The sequence below is a fragment of the Pleurodeles waltl genome, chromosome 3_1 (assembly GCF_031143425.1).
Source record: "Pleurodeles waltl isolate 20211129_DDA chromosome 3_1, aPleWal1.hap1.20221129, whole genome shotgun sequence".
Classification (NCBI taxonomy): domain Eukaryota; kingdom Metazoa; phylum Chordata; class Amphibia; order Caudata; family Salamandridae; genus Pleurodeles; species Pleurodeles waltl.
Genome location: NC_090440.1, coordinates 1019759884 through 1019785570, shown reverse-complemented (window position 1 = coordinate 1019785570; position 25687 = coordinate 1019759884). Strand labels below are relative to the sequence as shown.

Genomic DNA, 25687 nt, shown 5'->3' with positions numbered 1-25687 from the left:
ACATGGAAATCACTTATTCATCGTGGCCAGGGTCATCTAAGTGGGATTCTTAAAAACTGAAAATCACAGGACAGTTTCTATAAGTGATATTTTAGTTGTGCCTTGAAAATATGCATTTATGGTTAGTTTTTAAAATTTATCGCAGGCACACATTTGACTTGCCCCAGTAACTGACTTAAACTCATTCAGAACTAATTATTTAAATCATGCAGTTTATTTAAGCCTAATTTTCAGTCTTTAAAGTATTAATTTGCAATTTATAATAAATGCTGTAAAGTATACTACTTTACACTTATTTTTTATTACATTCCCTTATTATGCACATGTAGCTAATGAAGCCGATTCACAAAAATTGGGCTGTGAGTACATGCAACTTCCGGCTACTCCTGAAATTAATTAGGAAGCCGGGATCACACCTGCTCCCAACCAGATCTTTGTGAATCGGTCCCCACCTGTTACCTGCCTTTGGATTCTGGTTTGTGAGATTACATGCCAGGAAACATGTTAAGTTTGTTAACAAAGCTGGGTGGCTAATTGGTGTCAGTTTCTTAATGCTAATGGAAAACATAATGAATATTGTGTTTCTGCACAGTCTAGAATACATAGGCACTTATTCTGAGGAGGCTGAACATTTTTTTAATGTGTTTATTAGCTTTTTAGGTCCAGCGCGCAAGAGCTTTTCAACCTTTTGTAAGTACTTTGTGGGCTTTTAACTACAACCATCACTTTCACTTGTTAGTGGGCTTGTCTTTCAAAAATCCCTTGATGTCCTTAGTAAATGCTTTACGTTTGTCCTACCTTGGGGCAGTTTTGTTACCGCCTTGCAGATTGACCCTGTTACATGGATTATTGCCGGTATGCTTCAGCATGGGCAAACTATATTTTTTCTTTAATCTCTCCCCTTCATGCTCCATGGCGGTCATGGCGCTCACAGCGCAGAACTACAGCGCAAACTCCATCTGCAGTATTGAAGCACTGGTCACATTGTTCACACTGTTACCTAATCAGAGTAATTTCTTTTGGCTCTCCTCTTTACCCTCTTTAGCTTTCACAAAAACACTTGTAATTGATAAATGCTTTAGGTAAAAAACACAGACATCCTCAAAGTGGCTTTCCCGACGCAACAGGAGGGCCAATACTACAATATTCACTGCACTTGGGAAACTCGCCCCATAATGCTTTGCAAGCATTCTTTTACAAAACATTTTTGTTCTAGGACAAGGGGACCACTACCAAAACGTTCAGCATAACACACTCTTTCTGTTTAGGTCATCTTTGTAATATCATTGCAGTAGGCCTGTCAGCTATAAAAATGTGTAATGCACTACTCCCTCTAGGGGTTAAATATATGCTTGCACTGCATTTTTTTCTGCCATTCTGTTTTCATGTAGTTATACCCTCTATGAGCTAACTATATGGTTACATTATCATGTTTCTTATAAATGCTGTTTTTATTATGGTGTCCTTTGGAGGCTGTTCTGAGCATTACATTCAAATTACTACATTATTTTCAGCACTTTGAAACTCGCCCCATAATGCTTTGCAATCATTCTTTTACAAAACAGTTTTGCCGATAACTCGGCCTGTGGTGGTCTTAGGACAATGGTACCACCACCAAAACATTCACAACAACATGCTCTTTCTTTCTAGATCATCTCTGGGTCTCCACAATAGGTTAGTGAGGACCCAAAATAATAACCCTTCCCACCACTCAGTATATGTGTAAGCTTTCTTATGGCTGGAACTTTTGTTTTGCACCTGGGAATAGTTTGTGTTTTAAGGGCCTTTTTTTGAAAAAATATTCCAGGAGGCTGACTAGCCCTTTAGTTATATGCATGCCCACTAGAATTGTGTGGCTGAAAGAACCAAAATATGTTTCAGAGTTGACTAATTAAAGTGGCAAAAGAAGCCAAGTTATAAATTTACAATGCCAATAGCTCCAACTCAAGTAAGAGTGAGACCTATTGCATTGCAAACGCTTGTTCTCATTTCCAGTTGTACATGCAATGTGATGATATACCTATATACCATTCAAGCAAATCCACAATGTCTATGGGGAGCAGAGTGCATCCATGTGATGCAGCTTTTCCTTCCATCACTGTTACTCTAGATAGCTGATACAGATACAATAGATCTCCTTTCCACCTACTAGGGAGGCAGTATGTTCATGGTCAGTACACATTCTTTTTATATATAGAGAAAACAACGAGCCTGCACGATAGCCAACACAATCCAAACATTTGGGTCTAGGTGGTCTAAAGTAAAATAGATCTATCCTACATGTTTTTGTCTTGAAAGGGACCAGGACAACATTGCCCCCTACCATGATATGTCTGATAACATGAGGTGTGATACCAAGCTCACAGTTACCTTTTCCTCATTCTTTCCCTGTGTTACTGACCACATGTAATTCTGGGCCTGAAATGTGGTGTAACATGTTGGCCATGAAGTATAATGTCCTTTACAGAATGAGATTCCTGATGTGAGCCCTTTCATGTGTCCATTTTCCTCCTCCTTTCATGAGGAGGAAAATGTTTGTGAAAACTGAGGATTTACTGCATTTCTGCTCTGGGTATAACTCTTAATCAAGCAAGGCTGTAGCTCCTGCGGCAGTAGCTATAGGGCTTCAATGTAACCAGTGTAAGCATGAACATTTTAACACGGTTACTTGTGATACCTTTTAGATGCCTACGAATTCTAAACTGTGTGTGGATATGCGTATGATTTCAGTAACTTTCAAAGAAATGGTTTGACAAGCAGAATCTACTGAAAACTGATATTTCATAAGTGAATTCACTGTCAGAAAATGTCAGGAAGAGAGACAAGAGACTATGTGGATGCAATACCGATCTTAACAGACAACACATCAACATAGAAATTCGAACCAAAAAAGGATATTACAGTCCAAGTGGAGGAAATTGTTGTGTAGGATGTAGAGGTCTTGCAAAGAAATGAACCCTGTAAAAGTATGGAATGGTGGACATGGGTACCTTCAAGGGTGGATGGAGGTCAACGATATAATGTTTCCTTTATTTAATGTTTCTATAAAAAAGGTTAATTTATGCAAAAAGGATTGAGCTAATTCCGTGTTTTTAACTTCTAGAAGAATGTCATTTTTCAGTTCTACCTTATTCCTCCTCGGGCTGACGTTTCTCTTGTTGTACCAGAGGAAATTCAGAAAAACTCTAATTTTGCATCCCACAAAACTAACTTTCCAGTTCCTGCTGATATTAGCTTATGCATGATATAACTAAAATCTTTGCAGTTTAATTGTTCCATGCCAAACACATGGCAATTCACATATTTCTGTGAGGGTGAAGATTCAGTTGAGGTATTACTTCAATGAATGTTAAACTTGGTCTGAGGTGTTAAGGCTCAAATATGTTTGTGATTTGTATGTGCTTTTATCAGTTATCATTGTATGCGATTATGAAGCTGAAAAAATAAAAGCGCTGGATGAATGTACCTAGCATCCACGTTGCTAGGGTTATTTAGCAACTATTTATATACACCTCCAGTTGTGACCTGTAGTGGAACACAAACTGGCACAATTCCAGGATTCTGCCAAATATAATAGAGATATTGCGCCTACAAACACCAACTGTTTGTTTCTGTTCATTTGGAAATATCATTTTTTATTGAATGCAAACTTAGCACGACACCACTAAGCATTAAGTTCGGCTCTATCTATAAGTCTTCCCAGTACTGACTCTTGGTAGTGTGCTCGTCTGTGTCACAATTTCAAAATAAAGAGGACAGAGTCACTTAATCAGAGAATACTGTAGTCGTGTAGAATCAATAAAATTGTATTGAAAATATCACTGAAATTAAACTGTACGATATGGATATTAATCCACTCTTCATGATTCCTATCCTTCTACCTGAAATTTGTATAAGTGTCTATTGCGTTCTGTAGTTTCTATAACTGAAATCAGATTTTGTCTGTACTGGAAATGCTTGAAAATCTGTTCTGTCTGCTGTATTTTAAGACCAGCAATAATTACCATCATGTGGTGTAGACTGCTAGCTGTGATCCATACCTTTATTACTGCAAGGATTACCATGTGGCTCATTTAATTTTCAGTGGAATTTCTCCGATAATGAGGCTCAAAGTGTAGAGGCAAGAAGCAAAGTTAAGGTACATGTGTTTTAACTCTGTTAAAACGAGTACAAAGATTTTGCAAGTTGATCTATGTCAGACATACCAATTCTCAGTAGCGGTTCTTACAGATTGAATTGGCAAGAAGAGAATCATTTTGAATTGTTGGGAAATTAATGTTATCTAACTGAGTTTTATTATTGTAAGCCTCAGCTGGGACACTTCAGTTTTAATGCTCCCAAATGCCCACAACCACCTCTAGTTTGATGGGTTCAGTCAGCCACAGTGTTCCTTGTCTCCGCTTTTCCACTTTGAGACTATTACCTTAAAATATGTTGGTGCACATTTGGTAACACAATTGTAACAACTTCAGGGTTGAAGAATTTTCATAAAATATCTACTTGTCTATGGACCAGTTTGCTTCATAAATCTGCTTGTCCAGTAAAAAAAATGTACTTGTCCCTTTGGTGCCATGTAGTGTGGCAACAAATTATGGCAGCAACTTCATTATATAAGAGCTCTGTTAATAGTTTCACTGATTATGCCAGGGCTAATATTACAGTAGGGCTTTAATACTAGCAATGTCCTCATTTGTCCACCTTTCTGCAGATTTACATACTTGGGCTGGAGGTATTGGTAAGCAATAGTTCCAGGGCTGGCCTGCCCTTTTTTGAGTCTGTGCAAACCTACTAACTTACATGTTTTAAGGGTTTCTGTCTGCTTTTCTCTAATGTTTTCCCCTACCAAGAAAGTTTGGAAATGTACTTCTTCCAGGGATGGGGAAAATGTGGTTGGAGGTTAAAGTGAACTTGTAAATGCTCAACAGTTTTTCGCATGAGCAAATCTACACATGCATGCTTGCTCGTGCAAAAATACAGTGCACAAATATTTTCTAGGAGTACAATTTCCTGGTCTACTTCTATAAACTCTTGTGAATTAATGAAATACTTAAATCTGCACTAATGCAAAAACATATACCATGGGTCCTCTTATGCGACTTTAAGAATTGAGCCCTTAATTAGGTCTGGCATTAACCAAGACCTTTTGTTTTTAGTAAAGTTCTATGTCTCTCTCTGACCATCTGTTGGCTGGCTTTACCGTTCATGATAATCTGCTCTTTCACAAGAGGCATATATACATTCAAAGTAGTAAGTAGTCCATGCCAGGATCTCCTGTGGCAATGGGTAATTTTTGAGACCAAAAGTTTTTTTGTCTTTTACCAAAGGTTGTTGCAATGGTGAGGGCACGTCGGAGCCCACAACAATAAAGTGATACAAAAGCCATGTGAAAACAAGACACACATTGACAAAACCAAAAAGGCTGACCCCATTGTCAGGCTTATTGGCTTTGCCAATGCATGTTTATTCTCATGTTTACCATAATCTTGTTGAAACAGGTTAACCTGGTCTTTCATTACAAATATTTTTTTTAGATGCAAGCATGCATTAACACGTTTTACTAAATGATTTATCAAAGAAATAGTACCTAAAAGTTCACAGTAAATTAACCGAACATGTTTTTCCCTAGTTCCATTTTTTGTGAACATTTTATTGTGAAAGCAAAGGATGACCAATCTTGCTTTTAAGCTTCTGCTAATATTTGCATATAATCAGTGAGTCTTCTAAGAGTAATATAGGTAGCCTCACATTTTTCTTACTGGAACAGCTGTCAGTAGTGCAGTTTGAGTGTACAACATTAACCTTGGGAAGTCACTCTAACAATAAAGGCGCTGCATTAATGAACCATAAATTCCAGTTTGAACAGCATTGAAACATGGACACAAATATTACCTGAACTACAGACAATTGCCTTCCATGCTCCATAATCTAGTACTGTAATCTGGCACACAAAGGGTGTATGCTGCAGGGGGTTGGGCATACTTGTCCCAAGGACAAAATAAACATGAAAACTTGTCCTTGATCCCAAATAATATGTCCCGGGCATTGGGGTATAGTAATTCCACACCCATGCAATTTAACTAGTAGCCCAAAACGTGTGTATGAAAATATATTGGGGCAGTGAGAGAAGGGAATCTCCCTGCACGTGAACAAGTTGTTACTTCATTAGGTGGTACCTCTTTCAAAAAGCAAAGACATATTACTGCATACCCGTGTAATAATTAGCTGTGTGATGTAGTTTGCGAAATATTAAACAGTACTAAGATGACCCATTTTTGCTCTGTAATGTGGGTGTTTTGTGTGTTAACATAGTGCCTGATGCTTACATATTTATCAAGACTGACATTAATGAAATGCGATTTGGAAACAAACGTTTTTTTGCATACATTCAAGATGTTATATCAACAGTTTTGTGTCTGCGAAGAGTGCATTTAAAAACTAGAACTGTTTTTATGTGCAAGATCTGTTGTTTAATTTAGATTCCTCAGAAATGTAACGTATCCTTACACCTGAGAGTTCAGACGTTTTTTTTCTCCATAAACTTTTTGACCAAGCAGTAGGCCCTGTCGAGACATTGATCTATGATGACATGGCCAAGTAAGAAATAGGAAGTGCCTGAGAATGGAAATAGTCTATCAGCAACAAGGCAGAATTGCCCTTCTAGAAATCATTGAACTGATGTTCTTTCATTCTTAAGGAAGTGAAGGTTTTGGGCTTCCATTAGTCTCAGTTTAGCACTTCTGGAATGGTACACAGTTACACCATAAGCATGTTATACAGCCCTGCTAATTGATTTAGACAACATGGTTAAACAATTCAGAAATCGTTTTTAAATGCAGGGGTACACCTAGGTCACAGCTATTTCCTTTTTGTTGTACTATATATTTACTTGTTTTTTGTTTGCACGTGACACTCTTCTAATGTGAGGTTTATAGAGGGGCCTGTTTCTTAATAAGAAAACGCTACAGATTTTTTTTTACTTTTGTTTGTGAAGGCAAAACATTGGTGTAACATGGGATGGATGTTTAACCAAAGAATTCAACTTGAAAAGTCCATAAACAAAAAGCCTGCCTAGCTGTTACATTAGGTGCGTATTTTACGATTGTCTTTTTTTTTTTTTTTCTTAAAACGAAATTTAGGATGTAATCAATTTGATGGAAGCAGACCCTACAGTTCTTAAATTTTAAGAGAGAGCTGGACGTTGCTTTTATGTTGAAATACTAATGTTGCTAAGACGTCTGATTCCACCTTATGTAGTTATTTGAAAGTGTTCTAAATTTTGAAAGTCAGGCATTGCTTTTCCATTGACAATTAATGAAAATGTTTCTTTACAAAATCTGTATTATTTCGAAAGCACGTCTACAAATTGTCATGGTAGGTGCAAACATTTTTAATGCACACAAATCTCTTGACCATTACAAATATGCAAATTTGTGTCATTGGCTAGAATTCAAATCACCAATACTATGTAATTTTAAGATTTGAGTGTTGACCTCTGACATAAAATGAGTCCCAGCTGAATCATAGCAGTATTGCCTGTCAGTGTCCATTCTTGAGCTGCTTTACTGCCGAAAGCTTAAATTCAGCTACATTTTCTATCCATATTTCCTCTTCCCAAGGGGTGGATATCCTCCTCATCACTGAAAAGTGATGACCCTTCTGTCTGGCATGCTCAAGATCTTGAAACTCACAACATCGGGGAGCAGGTTCAAATCCCAGGTTGAACCAGGCAAAGTGGAATTCCAGCTAATGACTCTTCGATACATAGGGTGAATGCTCTAGTGATGTACAGTACAAGTACACGGCAGCAAAGCCTTGCATTCCCTTTTCTTTGTTCAGTTCACTTTGATGGATTTTACTGAACAATGGACCATTCACTTTATGAGCTGTAACTGTTGGGTGTGTATTACACTCTCATAATATATACCCATCAGATTCCTTGATCTGTTGTTATATTTACGCAATTAAAACTTTCTGAGTGTTCTCATTTACTTAAGAATTTCGAGGATGCAAGTTGAAGGTAGCTGAACTAAAGTTGCTGATGTTGTTTCCATTAATCGAAACCTAGATTCCATCAGTACACACAAATAGGCGTTTTTTTCCCATGCCACTCCACTTAACTTTTTATATTCCATTTATACACGTTATGTTACTTACTCACGTTTTCCTTTCCTTTATTCAGCCTTTTTACTTTTCTTTTAGTTTGCATGAAGCTCTTCATAGTTTGAGACAGAAAGTTGCTCCTCCAGTTCATCCTTTTTTCTTCTATTCTCCTCCATGAAAACACATTATCAACCTTTTCAATTGTTTGCTTTTCTTCAGTACCCTTCTCAATAGGTTAATTTTGTTTGATTTCAACCAGGTTTTTTTTCCCTCTACAATACCTTGTGTACAGCAAAGATCGGGGCAATCATGCACAGACACTTGTGGATTTTTCATGTTACTTAGATGTAATTATGGATTCAGATATGTGTGTACATGCTGGGACTGCACAGTCCATAATTCTTAACACAACATTGCCTTGTGCAGCACGATACCTCAAATAGTATTCGAGTGAGTATGCTGCAATAGACTTTTGGATTTTATTTCAAGGTGGGTGAAAATTATTTTTTGCTTTTATTTATTATAATTCCTTTAAAATATGATGAGAAAGTTAGCACTGCACATCTTGATAGTCTTCCTTGCATTACTAGTACTAAAACGTTAGTTTTGAATAGTGTCATTGTGCAGTATTTGTGAGCATTTATGTATTTCAGGAGATTAGTAAGTTACCAAGTTTTGTGAACAGTGGAAGGATTTAGGACTGGGAAGTTAATGTCATTTCTTTGTTATGTTCTAGTATTTAAAGTCATGTTATGCAAGATGAATTGATAGTTGTAGTAGTTATTTTTGGTAATGCATGACTGCTAATCAATATGAGTAGTGAAGCACTGTAAAATTGGATCTCAGTGTCTACCTCTGTCCCATTATTATTTTCACAAATGAACAGAAGCAGAAAAGCAGAGGGATTGAGCATTGATGAGTGTCTCTGGATGTTAACAATGCAGCTTTTAGCAAAACAAAGAATGGACAATACCTGTAATTCCTCAATTCAGACTTGACAATTCGTATTTAGAGCATTTGTTACCTTGTTTCAAATTGGAAAGGCCAGTAGAGGACACCCTTTAGGCATTGTTTTTCATCTCTTACATTAGCCGCAGAGCTGCAGCAATGGGTGGAAACTCACATTATTTTTTAGTGGTGGTCAATCTAACCTTAGGAAAGAAAAACGGTGGTAAATCTTTACAGTGAAGGTTAGTGAAAAAGAGAGGTGTGTTTTTTCAGTTTGGCGAGTCAGCAAACATCTTGCCTTGTACTTGTCCTTCGCAAAATGGCAATACCTCTCCAAAACCCTTTCTAGTCAAAGAATGTGGAAGTGTGTTTCGTCATCCTAGTTTACACTTTCAAACAACACTTCTGCCCACACCCCCCTTTGTCTCAGGAAAGTAGCTTGATTGCTTAGTTCCCACAGAGCTAGAGCTTTAGCATCAAATGCATTTGTACAAACTTTAAAAGTAGGTTTTCTTTTTTAATTTTGGACAACATTAAGAAGCAGGACCTTTGGTTTTTTTAAGCAGTGGGGTAACTAAACTTGTGTCACTCAGGAGCTCTCAGGTCAGGGAACTGAGCTGAGAGTGCCTCCTGGAGTGCTCGGGCACCCCTGCAATGCAGAGGCTGTGTGGGGCCTTTGTTACACCACTGCTGTTAAGTTTGTGAAATATCTTTCTAAATAAGGTTCTTTGCCATTAAAATGATAATAACACTAACCATTCCATGCCTTTTCTGTACACATCGACGACACATCAGGTTGTTAGACTGCCTTCCCTTTTAAGCAATGTTGCATACAAATGTAATGGACAAATCTGAATCTGGGGTCCTGGATTTCGTTCTTTCCTTGTGAACAAATGGCATATAAATGCATTTTGCTCTAAAGTTTGCTAGTGACAGTCTAATTTACACTGCAACAATGTGCTCGTAATATGGTGTATGTGTGATTTCTTCCTCTCATTCCAGGCTCTAGAGTAGAAGTCAAAAGGCTCCACATGATTGATGGTCGAACAGATAATGTTTGAGCCCTAGAATCCTGTCCTTTGGGCTTCCTGTGTTGGTCTAACTTTGAACTCTTTTTTTTTTTTTTCTATCATGCCCATAAAAGGGTATATAACAGCTAAGACCACAACAGAAATATCACGATTCTTAACTTCTGCTCTATCACAGCCTGCTTGGGCCTCACCAGATGCAAAGTTAGTGATGAGCATGGTTTTTGTGCTTCGGGTGATGTTCACTTTTTTTACCTTATTGAGAGATTGTGGTGCTGTTGAAACAAGGCCACCGTGTTGAGATTTAGAAGGTTTTTTTTGCAACAAATCACAATGAGTAGAAGATCCAGTTCAGACCTGAAAATGGGGACAGTCTTTTCAAATCTCTCTATTTGGGCACTTGAACTCTGTTTTGATCTCCTACAAACATAATGTGCATTATGTATTTGTGCTTGAAACCAATGAGAAAATCAGCTAGGCAGTCTGGTAATTGGCAGTTGACATCCTCATTGTTCTAGAGCATATGCATTCTTTTACTTTGTGACAGAAAAAATGATAAATCTGTTTATAGACTGAAGGTTTATGCTACATTTTAAGGTACTCTCTGTTGTCTTACTGAAGAGTTCTTGGGGAAACCACATTCTTAGCAAGGTAGTGGTCGTGTGCAAGCAGTGGGGAAGGCCGGAGAGGAGCTGTTGCATTACTTGAACAATATAATTTTCATCTTGTATCAAGGGACAGTTTACAGTGACTAATGTTATTTTTAATTATCGAATCTTTGTCTATGAAAATGCATCCTTTAGTCAATGGAGGGATTTCCAAATTCTGTGTATAGATCGATAAAACAGAAAATGTATATGCTCAAAAATATTCTAGAACAAATGTGTAACGAGGGCTTATTTGTTCTGGGTATCTTACAATACATTTAATATTCTAGAATGTAAACATTTACAATCTGATCATTATCCAACCGGGGTTAAAACCAGTCAACTTGTAATGCTGCATCTACTACAATTATTTGTGAAAATAACTTTCACATGTGTCAACGACTCCGATTAAAAAGCCCCTACTATGAGTTCCTCGAATTCTGACAAAGGTGTCGTGTTCTATATCAAAGTGATGCTGTAGAATAGATGATTGTGTTTAGGAATTCTAAGTGGTAAACAAAGGTAGTGAAATCTGAGATCCATCCAGAAAGAACTAACTCACAGGTGGCAAATGTAAACAATCTACGAATATACAAAAAAGCTTTGAAGGTTTGAGGGCAGTTGTATGGAGAGGTGATGCAGAGTCATCAGATATCAGACAAAGACACAAAGTAATTGAGAATAAAAAATATGAAAACATGAACTTGTGATATGGGTAAAACGAGAATACAGCAGTGTGCTAGATTCAGAACTATACAATGCAAAAGTTTGGCTAGTGCAACCATTAAGTTAGAAGTATCCAGATGTAACATAAAATGTTCAACAAAATAATGAGTTGAATTTCAGCGTGACAAAGGCAATAAAAGGAATATAACATACAGTTAGGGGAAAGCTAATTTTGCCATTCTAATAGTGTTAGCTGAATTAACCTTTGTAGAAGCCCTAAATAATCCAAAAATAGCCATATTTTAATGCAGAAATAGAAAGAAAAAGAAGTACGTGGAATATTCATTGAGTAAAATAGTTAAAGTGGACTTGGAAGTAACTCAGTTTCTACATTAACATTTGTCTTCATTGTTCTTCTGTAGAGAATTATGGTGCTCATCAACCTGAAGAGCTCAAATAAATATCCAGCTAAGGAACAAAATGTTATGGACAATTAAAGTCGATGAAGTAAGATAAGTACATGACACCCTTCCTAGTGACCTAGGCAATTAATAATTAAAAAACTTTGACGCTTAGCCATAAAAATAACTATTTGTCTGGTTATATCAAAAATCTAAATGAAATGACGTTGGAGGTCATGTGCAGTAGCCTTGATATAAGTACCCAGTAGTTAACAAGTATCCTCAGTAAGGGGAAACAGTTATATCGGTACTTTCTGCCAAGACTTTACTAAATCATTTCATTGTGTGGAACTGATTTGCTAATCATTGACTGTGATATGAATTAATAATCTGTTATATGTATTATAACTCCAGCAGTGCCAAATTGATCTGTTTGTATACGAACTAGGTAAGATGATTCTACCTTGGGAACCATACACTTGGTGCAGGGGTGTACTACTTGTTCAAAACTGTGGCATGGGTAGCCACTACTGCAAACAAAACGAGAAGGACTTAACAAAAAGAAGACTAACTGTAGGTAATATACAGACTTGCATGGCATCAAATGGAAAACAGGAAGGGTGATACTGACTGAGTTACAATACTGTTCTGAAGGATCTGCACATAGCCCTATGACCACCTTGCTTTTAAAATAAAGAAGTGGACACTCAGAGTTTCATTTTAGTCTAAAGATAGAGAAATCTGTGGTATTATAAATGTAGATGTTTTTGTTGACAGATCACACATCCTCCTGTATTTGATTTCTAGAGCCCTACATCCACAATCTTCATTAACATTTAGGTGCCAGAAATATAACAATATTAAAAAAGTATTTCTAAGGCTGAACCCTGCAGTATATACACCTTAAGCCACACTTAACTTATGGTTGGCTGTGCTTTTCACTCTCCCTGGCATGCTATCCACCTTTAAGTACACTGCACACAGCCATACTCTTCAGGATATAATGTGAATTTAGGGGTGTTCAAAATCACAAGTTTATTTAAAGAAACATTGCAAAGAAATAGTGCATACTCTTTTGAAAACCATACAAAACGGGGGTGGTACCTTGTATGGAAATTGAACCTGAAGGCATACTTTAACAACAGCACTGTCTTCAGGACAATTTCTGCCCAAAAAGCATTTTCCCTCGATGGGGTAAAAGTAATTGTATGAAATTCAAAGTGTGCACCCATGACATTTCATAATGCAAACATTAACAAATGTCACCAAGTCATAACAATTGTGTAATGCGCTACGAAAAAAGATGTAAAATCGTATCCTCAATTATTTTTTTCATGATTTCATGAAAATATAAAAACATTTTAGTGAAAAAAAAAAAGGAGTTTTATGCTACACTGTGTTTGGGGGGCATAAGAGGTCAATAGAAACTTAGTTCTGAAGGTCAACCTGGACTGTGAAGCCATACTATATGTTGCCAAGCACCAAAGGGTGTCATGTAAAGGCCAATTCTGCTTGAAGTTAAAGACATTGACTTGCTCCGTTTCTTGGGTCCAATCCGGCAACAGGTCTTCATCACGTTCCAAGCCTTTGAATAAGTCAAAAACAAAAGAAGAAACTAAAGCAGTCCAAGTGAACCTCCTGCCAGTCTTACCTGAGAAGTCACGTGGACAACAAGCAGCACCACCGCCTCATTTTCTGACTGAGGAGGAAATTCTGCATCTCATCCTGATGCACCCTGAATTTCTGGGACCACCAGCAACACCACAACAAGTAGAAGCATTAAGCCAGACTGCATCTTCGGCACACTATCTGCTCTCTTTGACACACCTTTAGGCCCCGTGATCCATAAGCACCTCCGGTTGGGTTATCACTGGCGAGTCAGGTCTTGTCAACTTTTGTTCCTCTCAAGCCTGTCTCTTTTTCAGCTCTGACTCCAAAGCTGACTCCACATCCGCACCTTTTTCCATGCCGAATCCTGCCGGCACCAGAGGACAGTAAATCTGTCTTGGCCAAAGCTGTGCTGTAGTTGGGTTCCTACAAGCTCGGCCACTATATGTTTTAACCTTAATAAGAGACTGCATTTGACTAGGGTCTGCCCTTCAGCACTTCAACAACTGTTCAAGCCTTGCTCTGATGATTAGAGCCAACCTGTCTTTGGAGGTGATGGTGACTGTGGGGACAGATTCACCCCACAGTATGATAATGGGAGTTTTTATATAGACCTACAAGAGACCAGTGGGCTGGACATTTCCCTACCACCTATTCAACTGACATAAGAGTAGCTTTTGATGGACCAATTGTCTCATTGGTGGCTGAAAGTTAAGGCTCTTTTGGAGAAAGGAATCAGTCCTAGAGAAGGTCCCAGCCTCAGAAGTCCAAACTGGGTGTTATTCCCATTATTTCCTACTGCCAAAAAAAAGTGCAAAGATATTCACCCTATTTTAGGTCTTTGACCCATAGTTTCTTACTGTGGAAGGACACATTCAAGATGATCATACTAGCCAAGTTTCTAACCACCCCGGACCATGAAAACTGGATGGTGGTGTTGGACCTTCAGCCTGCGGAACACCTACTTCCACATCCCCATCCTGCAGGGCCACAGGCATTGCCTGTATTCTAAGATCGGCTGCAATCATTTTTCAGTTTGCTTTGCTCCTTTTCAGCCTCACCAGTGCCCCTTGGGTGTTTACAAAGATGATAGTAATAGTCACCCATAACTTGACTGTTAAAGGCGGTCTCTCCATAGTCCGATGCTGACGACCTCCAGATGACGGTCACCCACTGTAAATCTTTGAGGTTCACTTTAAGTGTGCCTAAATCTCATCCGGTTCTTCACAGAGGCTCTCTTTCATCTGAGCTAACCTAGAAACCGTGCCCTTTCGATCATTCTCTTTGAAACAAGGAGTCAAGGAAATTCCGGCTAAGATCCCTAGTTTCAACCTCAGCCCTAGGTCTCAGTGAGGATGGTTACAAGGCTTCTTGGCTTACTGCCATATTGCATCCTGCTTGCTGACCTTGCCAAGTCTCAGTGGACCCATAACCAAGGAAACCTGTCTGACTTTAACTTTGGAGAAGAATGCAATAGATCTGCAGGGGTGGCTACTCGGTCGCAATTTGACCAGCAGCAGACCCCTCTTTCTACCTCACTCGGAGTTGACAAAGGTAATATATGCATCTCTGCTGACTTACAGAGGTCATCTGCCAGAGTGGAGATCAGAGGTCTCTGATCTCCAGCGGAGATTTGTCTCCACATTAACTTGTTGAAGTTACAGGCCTTTTACTTGGTGTTGAAAGCCTTCATACCATCCATTGATCGGAAGCTAGCTCAGGTCCTCACAGACAACACCGCCACCATGTGGTATTGCAATAAAGAGGATGGTGTGGGGACCTAGAATCTGTGCCAAGAGGCTCTGCATCTCTGGGTCTGGCTGAATCGGCAGAACATCCTCCTGACAATATACCACCTGATGAAATCTAAAAAACCAAAACAGTGCAGATGAACTCAGCCAGCGACAGAGAATCACAAATGGTACTTACATTCAGATGTTGCACAGGATGTCTTTTCCCCGATGGGGCAATACCTGACTTTTCCTCTTCGTCACTGCAACAAATGTCAGTCTCAACACTTTGAAGTTCCCAAGAAAGCTGCCCCTTGGAGACTCATTCCACCTATAGTGGACCACAGGAATCTTTTTTTCCCCATTCTGCTGCTGCCTCTCCTGCCCCACGTTCTGAAGAAGTTCAGGAATGACCAGGGATGAGTTATCTTTGTGGCCCTCAACTGGGTCAGTAGAATGAAGTATCCAGAAATTCTGAGCATAAAAATCTGTCTTCCGATCAGGCTGCCACATTGGGAGCATCGTGTATTGCAAGAGGCACAGCAGGTTCTTGCACCCAGGTCTGCTTGTTTTACACTTCCATGCATATAGATTGAGCATCAACAGTTGGCTGCATTTAGTCTACCTCTTGAAGTAGTAGAGGTCATCCCGTAAGGTGTGTGTCCTAAAGTGTGTTCACGCTGGACATGGGGCAGGTTTGTGGCTTGGTGTGGCATTGTAATATGGACTCATTGCAAGACGCATGGTCTGATGTGTTACTTTTTCTTTTATCTTTGGCCTAGCAAATAATTGGCAAGGGCACTGTTAAAGGTTATCTCTCAGCTCTTTCAACCTATTTGCATTTATCAAGCCAGCCAACCTTGTTCCAGTCATCTGTTGTGATATGTTTTCTTAAAGGTTTCTTTCTGGACAAACTAGAGCTGAGGACAAGAACAGCATTTATACTGAAAGTTGTGACTGCCTTTCAGGTCGGGCAATCCATCACTTTTCTGACGTTCTTTACCTCACCTGACCCCTCAAAAGAGGTTGCTTCTCTCCATCTTTTGGACCTCAAAAAAGCTCTCCATTGTTACATGAATCACACCACAGACCTTTGGGTGGACGATCAGCTCTTTGTGAGTTTCTCTGGGACAAAGAAAGGAAAAGTGGTACAGAAACAGACTTTGTCCAGATGGGTATCCTCTGTTAAATAAACATCTAGGTGAGTTTAGGGATCACTGCACCAGGGCCAAGGCTGCTAGCATTACGTTGGCATGAGGAGTACCTGTTGTGGATATATGTCAAGGTGCAATGTGGGCAACAGTGCACACATTCATGAAACATTAATGCCTTGACAGACAGACATTGGGGAAAGGCAAATTGGCTGTTTGGTTCTGTAGGACTTTTTGGTTTGAATGGGGATGTACTGCTTTGGTACCTATTCTATGGATGAGGTATCTGCTGTTGGGAGTATCATCAAAGGAAATAGTTATTTCCTTTCTGTAATGCCCTTTCTGGTGGATAGCGTTTCTAACCGCTGATTCCTCACTCCTCTCCCAACTCCCCATTCTGAGGAAGGGATCCTCTTCATCTAAAAAGGTCCCAAATTAGAGATCTGCACACTGGTACAAACAATTAGTTTTTATGCTCTGAAGGTGTGGACGATGTCCAGAAAGAAACTGACTTCAGCACGCTGGAGTGAAGCATAGAAGCGGCTCCATTCATTCTGGCTGGAGCAGAGTCTGCACAGCCGCACTACTCTACTCCACCTACTGGCATGCTGGGCCTATGCTGAACAATCCGGATCCAGTCTGACACCTGGATGAAGATATCAAATTAGGCCATTTGTTTTTTTGGACTTTGATTAAGATACTTTGGATTGTATGTCTGATATTTTAGTTAAAATTACATATGTACTCTTACCACCAACATCTCTGCCTTGCTGTCCCTCAACCATGCTCCTCTGGACTTTAATGAAACTTTGCATGCTATCAGATCTTTAACACTCTTCATCGTGACAAATGCATGTTTCTTCAGGTGTATCCTTTCTTCAGTTTTGCTTATAGTTTCTATTGTGTGTATTCAGTTTTGTGTTTTATCTTCTTTCAATATATTTCTGCAGCTTTCTCACATTTGTAAGGTGAAAGAACAAGAAAGTGATAACAGCCTCCCTCCTCTGAGGATGTTGGCTAGAAGATTTCTATTATTGGAGAAGATAGTTGTTGACATATATGGGTGTGTGAGGCAATAGGTGGGAAAAACTTGTCGTTATTGGATACAAGAGAGAGGTTATTTTGGTGCTGAGAGGGAAATGAAGGCGGCGTAGACCCCATTTCTGTGCCCTGAAAGGATTTGAGAGGCTGATAAATGCACATTTCAGCATAAACCTGGAGAGGACTGTTAATTAGGAACATATTGGGTCTTCTTGTTTGGGGTAAACCTACAGGGGCAAAACAAAAATTAGGAGGGAGAGAGCAATGCAGAGAGACTTCAAGAGCAATTTATGCCTTCATATTCACTACTATTCAGTAGAGCCTTTAAGCAGATGGGGGATGCACCATTGTTGGCACTGAATATTATTTCCTTCTATGGACGAGCATTAGCTTAAAGCACTGCAGTAAATGATCTTTAGCACATAACTATAAAAGTTCTGCAAGCTGTCTTCAATGATTTGGAAATACGAGGAGCGTGCAGAGCTACCAGATGGTGTAACTTTAAAAGAGGAGTCACAGTTTCTGGGATTTCTGATAATTTAGAACTTTGTAGTAAGAGAAGGTTCACTCGAAAGATGTTGGAAAGGGAAAGTGAAATATTTAAAAGTCTGTTGCTAATTTTCTGAATGAGGACCATTTAGCACTTTATGGCAGATGTGGCAGCAGGCACTGTGATGTCAGAACATGCATTTGAAAAGTTATGAGGCTAGCTCAGGCATCAGAACTAACCAGATGATACGCAATAAAGAAGGAACATATATATAGCTTTCAGGGGGTCATCAGATGTCAAAATGTGATATGTATGCACTGCTAATATTAGGTGATGTTTTATTTTTACGGTGATCTATCATTAAAATTGTGTATTGCACACTCTTGATGCTTTATTAAATTTATTGTGAACCCCCAGAAATAAAACACCCTATAGTAAACCACATTTTCTCCTACATAAAGTGCTTTGCATTCATTTGAGACAAACCCCATTAGATATGAACTTACTATGCAGTGGATTGTAAATCAAATAATTTACTAGTAATTTATTCGTGCGGTTATTGCCGCAGTGGCCTTTTTCTTTCTTTTTGATCTCATTTAAAGTTTGAAATGTGGTTACCCTTTACAAGTGCCACATCCATGGATTAATCTTTTGTACTCTGTAGTAGGTCCTATCATAGCACATAATATGAAAAGTAAAAACTACAGAATATGGGTATTCAAGAAAACAAACGCTCTGTGGCACCCAAAATCAGACCACGAAATTTTCAGTATAAATCCAGCATAATAAAATTAAATCTATATGATCATAAATCATCTCAATCCATATTCAAATCTTACCATTTATTTTCTTCTATAGCACATAGTGTTCTTCGTTGAAATTCCCAGGAGCGACTGCTGTGTGCGCTAGTACCAAAACTACACTGGCTTTCGATTAGCGCTATTATTCTGTTCTCTTTCACAGACCAAATAGTTTTTGTGGAAACTCGATTCGCATTTAAATAAATTACATAAAAGATTCTCCTTTTAAAGATAATGAGTTCTCTTCAGTATCTGCAGGTGACACGAAACACAAATTAGCTCTAAGTGGGGGATTTAAAGTCCTGCTACAGCATTTAATTTCTTGAGAAAAGGAGTTCAGTTCAAGGTTAGTCTGTTATTGTGGTAGTGGCAACTACTTCTCTTCTGCCTGTTCGGCAGGCAGCTGTATTGCACAGAGGCAGTCGTTTTTAAATCAATGCATCAGGAAGTAGCATTAATCACTGCAGTATTTTCTTTAAAACATTATAGTATCAAATTCACTCGCTCAGCGTTCATGACAATAATAGGCATTTAATTACTCAATAAGAACAGTTTATAGATTCCATTTTGTCTGTGCGCTGGGCAAATGGTATTGATTTTGTACTTTGATGTGACATGAAAGGGTATAAAACACAATTAGAATGCTGAAGATGTGTTTTTTTTCAAACTTTAGTTATGGTACCTCTATGCTTGTTTAAATGCTTTAAACCATTTCGTACAAACATAACGGTAACTGTGGACTAGATTGTGAAACGTAGTGAAAGTATTGTTTCATTAGCCTACTCCCAATGATGCCTACTATTGCATGCGCTGGCAGGCGTTAAGACTGCCTCTTCCCTTATAGGTTCATTGTTTTGAGCACAGATAACAGGTTGAAGAAAAACACAGTAATTGTTGTAAGTGAATGTACTACTGCGAATTGTGAAACTTTTTGATTTTTATTCGCTCACGTTTGGGAGGTTTGCTCATGTCATTATGCAATTTTAACATTCATAGTTCCAAAATATTAATATTACTATTATTACTTAAAAACATAACCGGACCTCAATGCCTGTGAAATGGCACATGCTACCGTTTGGCCTTCACAGGACACAGTTCTCGGGACACAGTTCTCTATTTTTTAAGTGGTCGCAAGACTTCTTTAGTAGTAGTACAAATAGGGTGCCTGTAGTGTCTCCCCAGCCTGGGTGTCCGCCAATGACTATGCCACACTCTAAGCTGTAAATCACACGCCTCTATTCATTTGCATATTCCTGAAAACTCCAACATTCTAAACCAAGCTGTCTTTGCATTCGATTCTGGTGATTACGTCACACTGATACGCAGTCCGTTAGGAGCCAGAAAGGTTTCATCTTAAAACATGCAAGACACTACATCTCTGTTAAATGAAAAAATATTTTTTTAGAAAATCCATAGACATACACTCATATACTCACTGAAAAAAACAAAGGCTACCGGTATGTTATATTTAGGAAATAAAATTAAAAAAACCCATACAAATTCACTTAAAAAAAACAAAGTGTTCAGAGATGTTTGAGTTAGGCTCACATTTTAAACGTACGAAACCATAGAAATTCACCAGTTATAGTTAGTTACCTCAAGTAACTTTAGCTCATGCCCTAAGGTAACTACAACTCGGGCCCCTGCCATCCACAAATATTACATTGATTTTATCAAAGATATTATGAAAGATGTCATGAGTGCTGTAATTTGTGGGATAATTAGCAGTACATGGCGAGGGCATGAGTTATAGTTACCTTATCCAATGATTTTTTGTGGCCTATGTAGTCCACGAGGCCATGAAGGAAAAGTCAAAAATCCTTTTTAGCTCAATGATGATTGCAAATGTATGAGATTAGCATTTATCGTAACATGCACTGTTCCAAGATGGGGGGAGACTATGTTTGTAACCAGTGTTGCCCCTTTACTTTTTTTTTACTTTTGATGTGTTTATATTGCACTTTGGGCATATCAACTGGTGTTGTGACCAAGACTCGCAAGAGTTGAAATGGGTTGACGAGACAGCCAACTCCTGAATACATTTTGGCAGTATTGAATTCCACTGAGTGCTGAGTTTTCTGTTGATACATTGAGACAGTGTGAGATTATTATTGCAGCACGCAGCATAGCGCAGCTTTAGGGCACCACCGGCGATTAGGATGCCCACGTGTATATATATATATATATATATATATATATATGTATATATATATGTAAACTATATCTCTTCGATCAGTCTTTGTGGTGCTTTGATCGAACGACCTGATCTAGTTGCTGGAAGCTGTCACCTCCAGTGTCCGGGATTGCTATAGTTGGTAAGGAGTCAACAGCCGTCACTGAATTTTTAAAGTCAGTCTTTCTTTTACAATTTTGAGTTGAAGACCGATGAAACACAGGCCTAAATTGAGAAAAGTCTCTGGTAACAAACTTCCCAGGGTGCTGGACAGTCTCTGTGTCCCTTGGTAGACACCACTTGAAAAGGTTCAGTATCATAGGGAGCATTAGATTTTTTTTGCGCATCTGTCGGGCGATCACCAAATCTACTTTTCTAAACAAGATGTCCTTTGCATGTCTCCTCTTGTCTGCATAAGTTTTACTTTTCTGCTTGATAACCAAATCCCTTGTACAAATCATGTTTTCACTTTAGTCTCTATTGGTGGTCCATTGAGATAACTAGGTTGTCATTGTTCTCCCAAAAATCAAAATCGCAGGACTTTCACCTGTTGTAGTGTGGGGTGTCGAATGATAAACTCGTAGAGTAGAATTCAGTACTGTTTTCAAATTGAGCTTCTGAAGAGTTGCACCCTGTACTGCATCCCCAGTGTGCTTATAAAACACTCAACAAGACCATTTGGCCTATGGCTGTAGAGGTGTACTTGTTTGATGCTTGATGTTCAGATTCTCCAAGAACTCTTTGAATTCTGTACTATTAAAGGACGTGCCTTTATCAGACTTCACAATTGCTGGGATGCCCCATGTCACAAATATGCCATCTAGTTTTTCAATAATTCAGTTGTGAGTTGTGAATGAGAGATCTTTAATGTGAGTGTTCATCTACAATCACCATTAGATGATGTCCATTTTAAAGTGAACTAAGGAACTCAATGGCGATTCTCTTCCCTGCATCTCTAGGGAGTTCTGACATGTTCAAAGTATGTATAGTAACGTTGGTTGACAGGCAATTACGTATGTGACAGGTCTTGAATTCCTTTCAACTCTTTCATCTAAACCAAGCTCGGCCTCAGTGAACTCTCTTGTTGGCAACGATACCACAATGTCCTTCGTGAGCCACATCAATTATGTTCTGTCGCAGACTCCAGAATCAGGATTTGTGATCCTTGTTGTATAACTCCTTCTTGAGATATGGACAACTCATCTTTGTCATTTTTCTATTTTTGATATTCACCATTATTATTGAGAGGTTGAATGTGTGTGTTCCATGTTTGATGTGTAATTGTCTTTTAACTTCAACAGGTCACAATCATGGCTTGTGGCAGTGACAGTCTGGGCTAATATATATAGGAGCTGGTGGACTTGAAAATGAAATTAATGTAGGCCTCAGTCATCCCGAATAGAGTACAGTGACCTTGTGTAGCAGTGGTCTCCAAACTTTTTAATGCTGTGCCACTCCTGGTGGAAAATAAAAATCATTGCCCCCCCTCAAAAATTTTCACAATTATTTTATAAAGATGGCAATGTTTGAATATGTCTAGGCCTATTTAAACATTGCAGTTAAGTACTGTTACCTTTTTTTAAATGCAATAACATGCTTCTGCTTAAAACAAAGGGCTGTTTTCTGTATAATGCTTCTTTTGACCAAAGTCTGGCGCCCCCCTAGGATCACATTGGCCCCCAAAAGGGGGCCTGCCCCCCAGTCTGAAGACCTCTTTTGTAGAGGCACTCTTGTAAAGTAATCAGCAGTATTCTGATCCTTTCCTGGGTGATTCACAATTATATGATCGTATTCTTGTGATCGTAGACCCCATTGTGCAATGAAAGGAGGAATCTTGGGTCTTAGATTGACAAAGATCGTCAGGAAAGCTTGATAATCAGTTACAAGCGTAAACGGCTTTCCATAGAGGAGTACATGGAAATGTTCACAAGCCCATACCACAGCCAAACTTTCTTTCTCTGGTTGTGAGTAAGCATGTACTGTTTGGGACAGACGTCTACTAGCATAGGCCACAATATGCCGTCAAGCAAGTGGGCTTCCACTATGCTGTGCAAGGATATAGTGTAACCCGACTGGGCTAGTGTCAACCACAACATTTGTATGAAGCTTTGGATTGAAGTATGCCATTTCAGTAGCATTTTCAATGGCATGCTTGATTCTCTTCAAACATTTCTCCCATACAGAGTCTGATGGTGCTCAGCAGGGGGGAGGCCCTGTACTTGTTCTCCGCCAGCCTTTTCATGATTGGGAAACCCCCATGAAAAGGCTGGCAGAGAACAAGTGTGTAATCAGCCAGGTTTCAGTGCCGCCCTGGCTGACTACAACCAAGACCACCGTCAACCCTTCAGCAACAATGTTCCCAGCGGTGGGTCTGCCCGCCAGGGTCGTAATTTGTCAGTCAGACCACCCGGAGTGCTGCAGTCTGACCATCAACGCAAGTGTGGCGGTCCTCAGACTGCCACACTTGAAATGAGGCTGTAAGAGTTTCTCTGAGAATTTGTCTTCTGAATGAATCAGACAAGCATCCATCAATAACTATAAGACACATGGCTTCTTCATCATTAAATTCCTTTGAAACTTCAATAAAAAATAAGTAACATTAAAAGGAGAATAAAAATAAGCAGAATAAGACTACTAAATGAAAGCAAAATATGTTTCCTAATGACAAAAAGAAACTCTAAAACTGCAAGTTTATAATGAGTTCCATGAAGACGAGACTACGGATTGTATATCCTGTTTACAAGTAAATTAAATAAGTCATTTAAGCAAATAAGTCTTTTAAAATAATATTTACACAAATTAGAGAGCACTCGTCTTTGCTTAACCACTAAGGTATCAATCACCAATGGTGGTAAAAATACTAAGGCCCTAATTAAGACTTTGGCGTATGGAAAAGGCCATCCACTGAAGTCCCACGGTCAGGATACCGCCAATGCGGTCCCCTTCCCACGGCCCCTATCGCGAGTTTCCACCTGGGTCAGCGGTCGGAAACAACGTTTCTGCCTGCTGGTCCAGCAGGAAACAGCCTACAATAGTGCTCCCGGCTCATAATTGTGCCAGCGGCAATGTTGCGGTGTGTAGGGTGCACCAGCACCCATTGCGCTTTTTACAATCTGGAAAGCGCAACTGGGCAGGCCATGGGGGCCCCTCCACTGCCCATGTCAAGTGCATGTCTAGTGTCAATGCATATTTGCCCATTGCCAAAGCTGGGCACTCCTGCATTGTATCAAAGTATGTACTAGCGGTTGAAACTAAAATGGATGATTTCTAAAAAGTGCATTAGAACAAAAGACAAGTGCATAATTTGGCTTGGGCTCTTGCGCAAGTTGTGATGTGCATTGAATGTGGTGCAGTTTTTTTTTACATTTGTTGCAGTGAATTTGACCACAGGGGATGGAAAGCACTCCTTGAATTTCATTATAGCATGAGTGGTCCAGGACACGTGATTGTGAAAACATTTGGCCTGTGAGAAAAAAACCTTTGTCGTGCAAATTCGCAATTCCACTCTATATGCTGACACAGGTTTTCTGCATGTTATGGAAATAAAAATATATAGTTAACAAGTCGTAGCCATTAATAAATTCGAAATGGATTGAGGAATAAGATTGTGGATAATATTTTGGGACATTTAGTATTTTTAACACCATTGATGAGTGAGGATACCTTGTTGATTATGGAAAGACGTGTGCGCGCTAATTTGTGTTAATTTAATTTTTAAATGAATTATTTACTTAAATTACTTATTTAATTTACTTGTAAACTGGATATACACTCCGTAGTCTCCTCCTCTTGGGATTCATTATCAACTTGCAGTTTTACAGTTGTTTTGTACTTTTCATTAGGAAACATATGCTTTGTTTTAGTAGTCTTATTCTGCTTATTTTTATTCTCCTATTATTGTTATTTTTTACAGTGCATAGTAAATACTTAGATAGAATCATTAATCAGATTGTAGCAGTTTGTATTTATGTTTTATTGCAAATACTGAACACGATCAGGTTGAGGACCCATATTTTCCATTTGGCTTTTCCCTTAGAAAATACATTGCTTCGTTTCAGTAACGTTATTACTATAAGGCCGAGAGATTGCTATTTCGCTTTGGCCACAGATTTCATCAGTTGCCTAGTTCACCTTTGTCCACACTACACTTGTGATGCGACCTTCTACTTTAATACTTGTCAGTGGTAGATTGCTGTACCCTTAGAATCCACGCTGGACCACATTATAATCCGAGGCCCTTTCCTAAGGCACTTTTCAAAACGTGTATTTGATTATACTTTAAAACACGTAATGACCTGATTAGTGTCCACTATGCTGTAATTACAGTGGATGCCTATGTAAAACGCATTTGATCAGCAGATCTGCGTAGAGGGCATTCCATAGGATGACAGGTTTTTTTTTTACAGCAATGGAGAATATCATTCTGCTTTGTTTTGCAAAAAGAAAAAAAAATGATTCGGGGGGGGAGTTGCGCCAAAAAGAAACTTGAAAATGTGGTGCTTTCATTTATTAAATTGTTAGGACACGGCTCCCAAAGCAGTCGTATTTTTTAAAGGAGTGACGTTGATGGCCCTGCCACAGGTATATTGTACATTATTTCGCGTAGTGTTTTCTTGAACATTACAATAAATGTGTTGGTGGCCGCGTTAGGACGGACTGGAGGATCACGTCGATATATGGATGTTCCGTGCTCGACAAACTTTACTGACCATTGGATATATATTGTACCAGGTGTCACCAGTGCCTGTATCATACCTTTCAATAAAGTATCTGCACTTCAAACACCCCTTTACTTTAAAATCCTTCCGATCTAGTGAGCTCTCGTTCTAATCTGATGAGGGTTTCAGTAGCCTCGTCGCCACTCCTAAGAAGTCTTTTCATTTCGACTCCATCGGATGCTGTAA

At 39.0% G+C, this 25687-nt stretch overlaps 1 protein-coding gene across 3 annotated transcripts in view; it reads left to right on the top strand.

The window, feature by feature from the left end:
* FIGN (fidgetin, microtubule severing factor) overlaps window positions 1–25687 on the top strand; it is a 200357-nt gene that overhangs the window by 58270 nt on the left and 116400 nt on the right. Inside the window, exon 1 of one of the 3 annotated variants that reach the window (XM_069224266.1) lies at window positions 11812–11896. The exons of the other annotated variants lie outside the window; for them this stretch is intronic. The gene's annotated coding sequence lies outside the window, so the exon portion shown is untranslated. Of the gene's footprint in view, window positions 1–11811; window positions 11897–25687 lie in introns of those variants that run through there. 3 annotated transcript variants of the gene reach the window in all.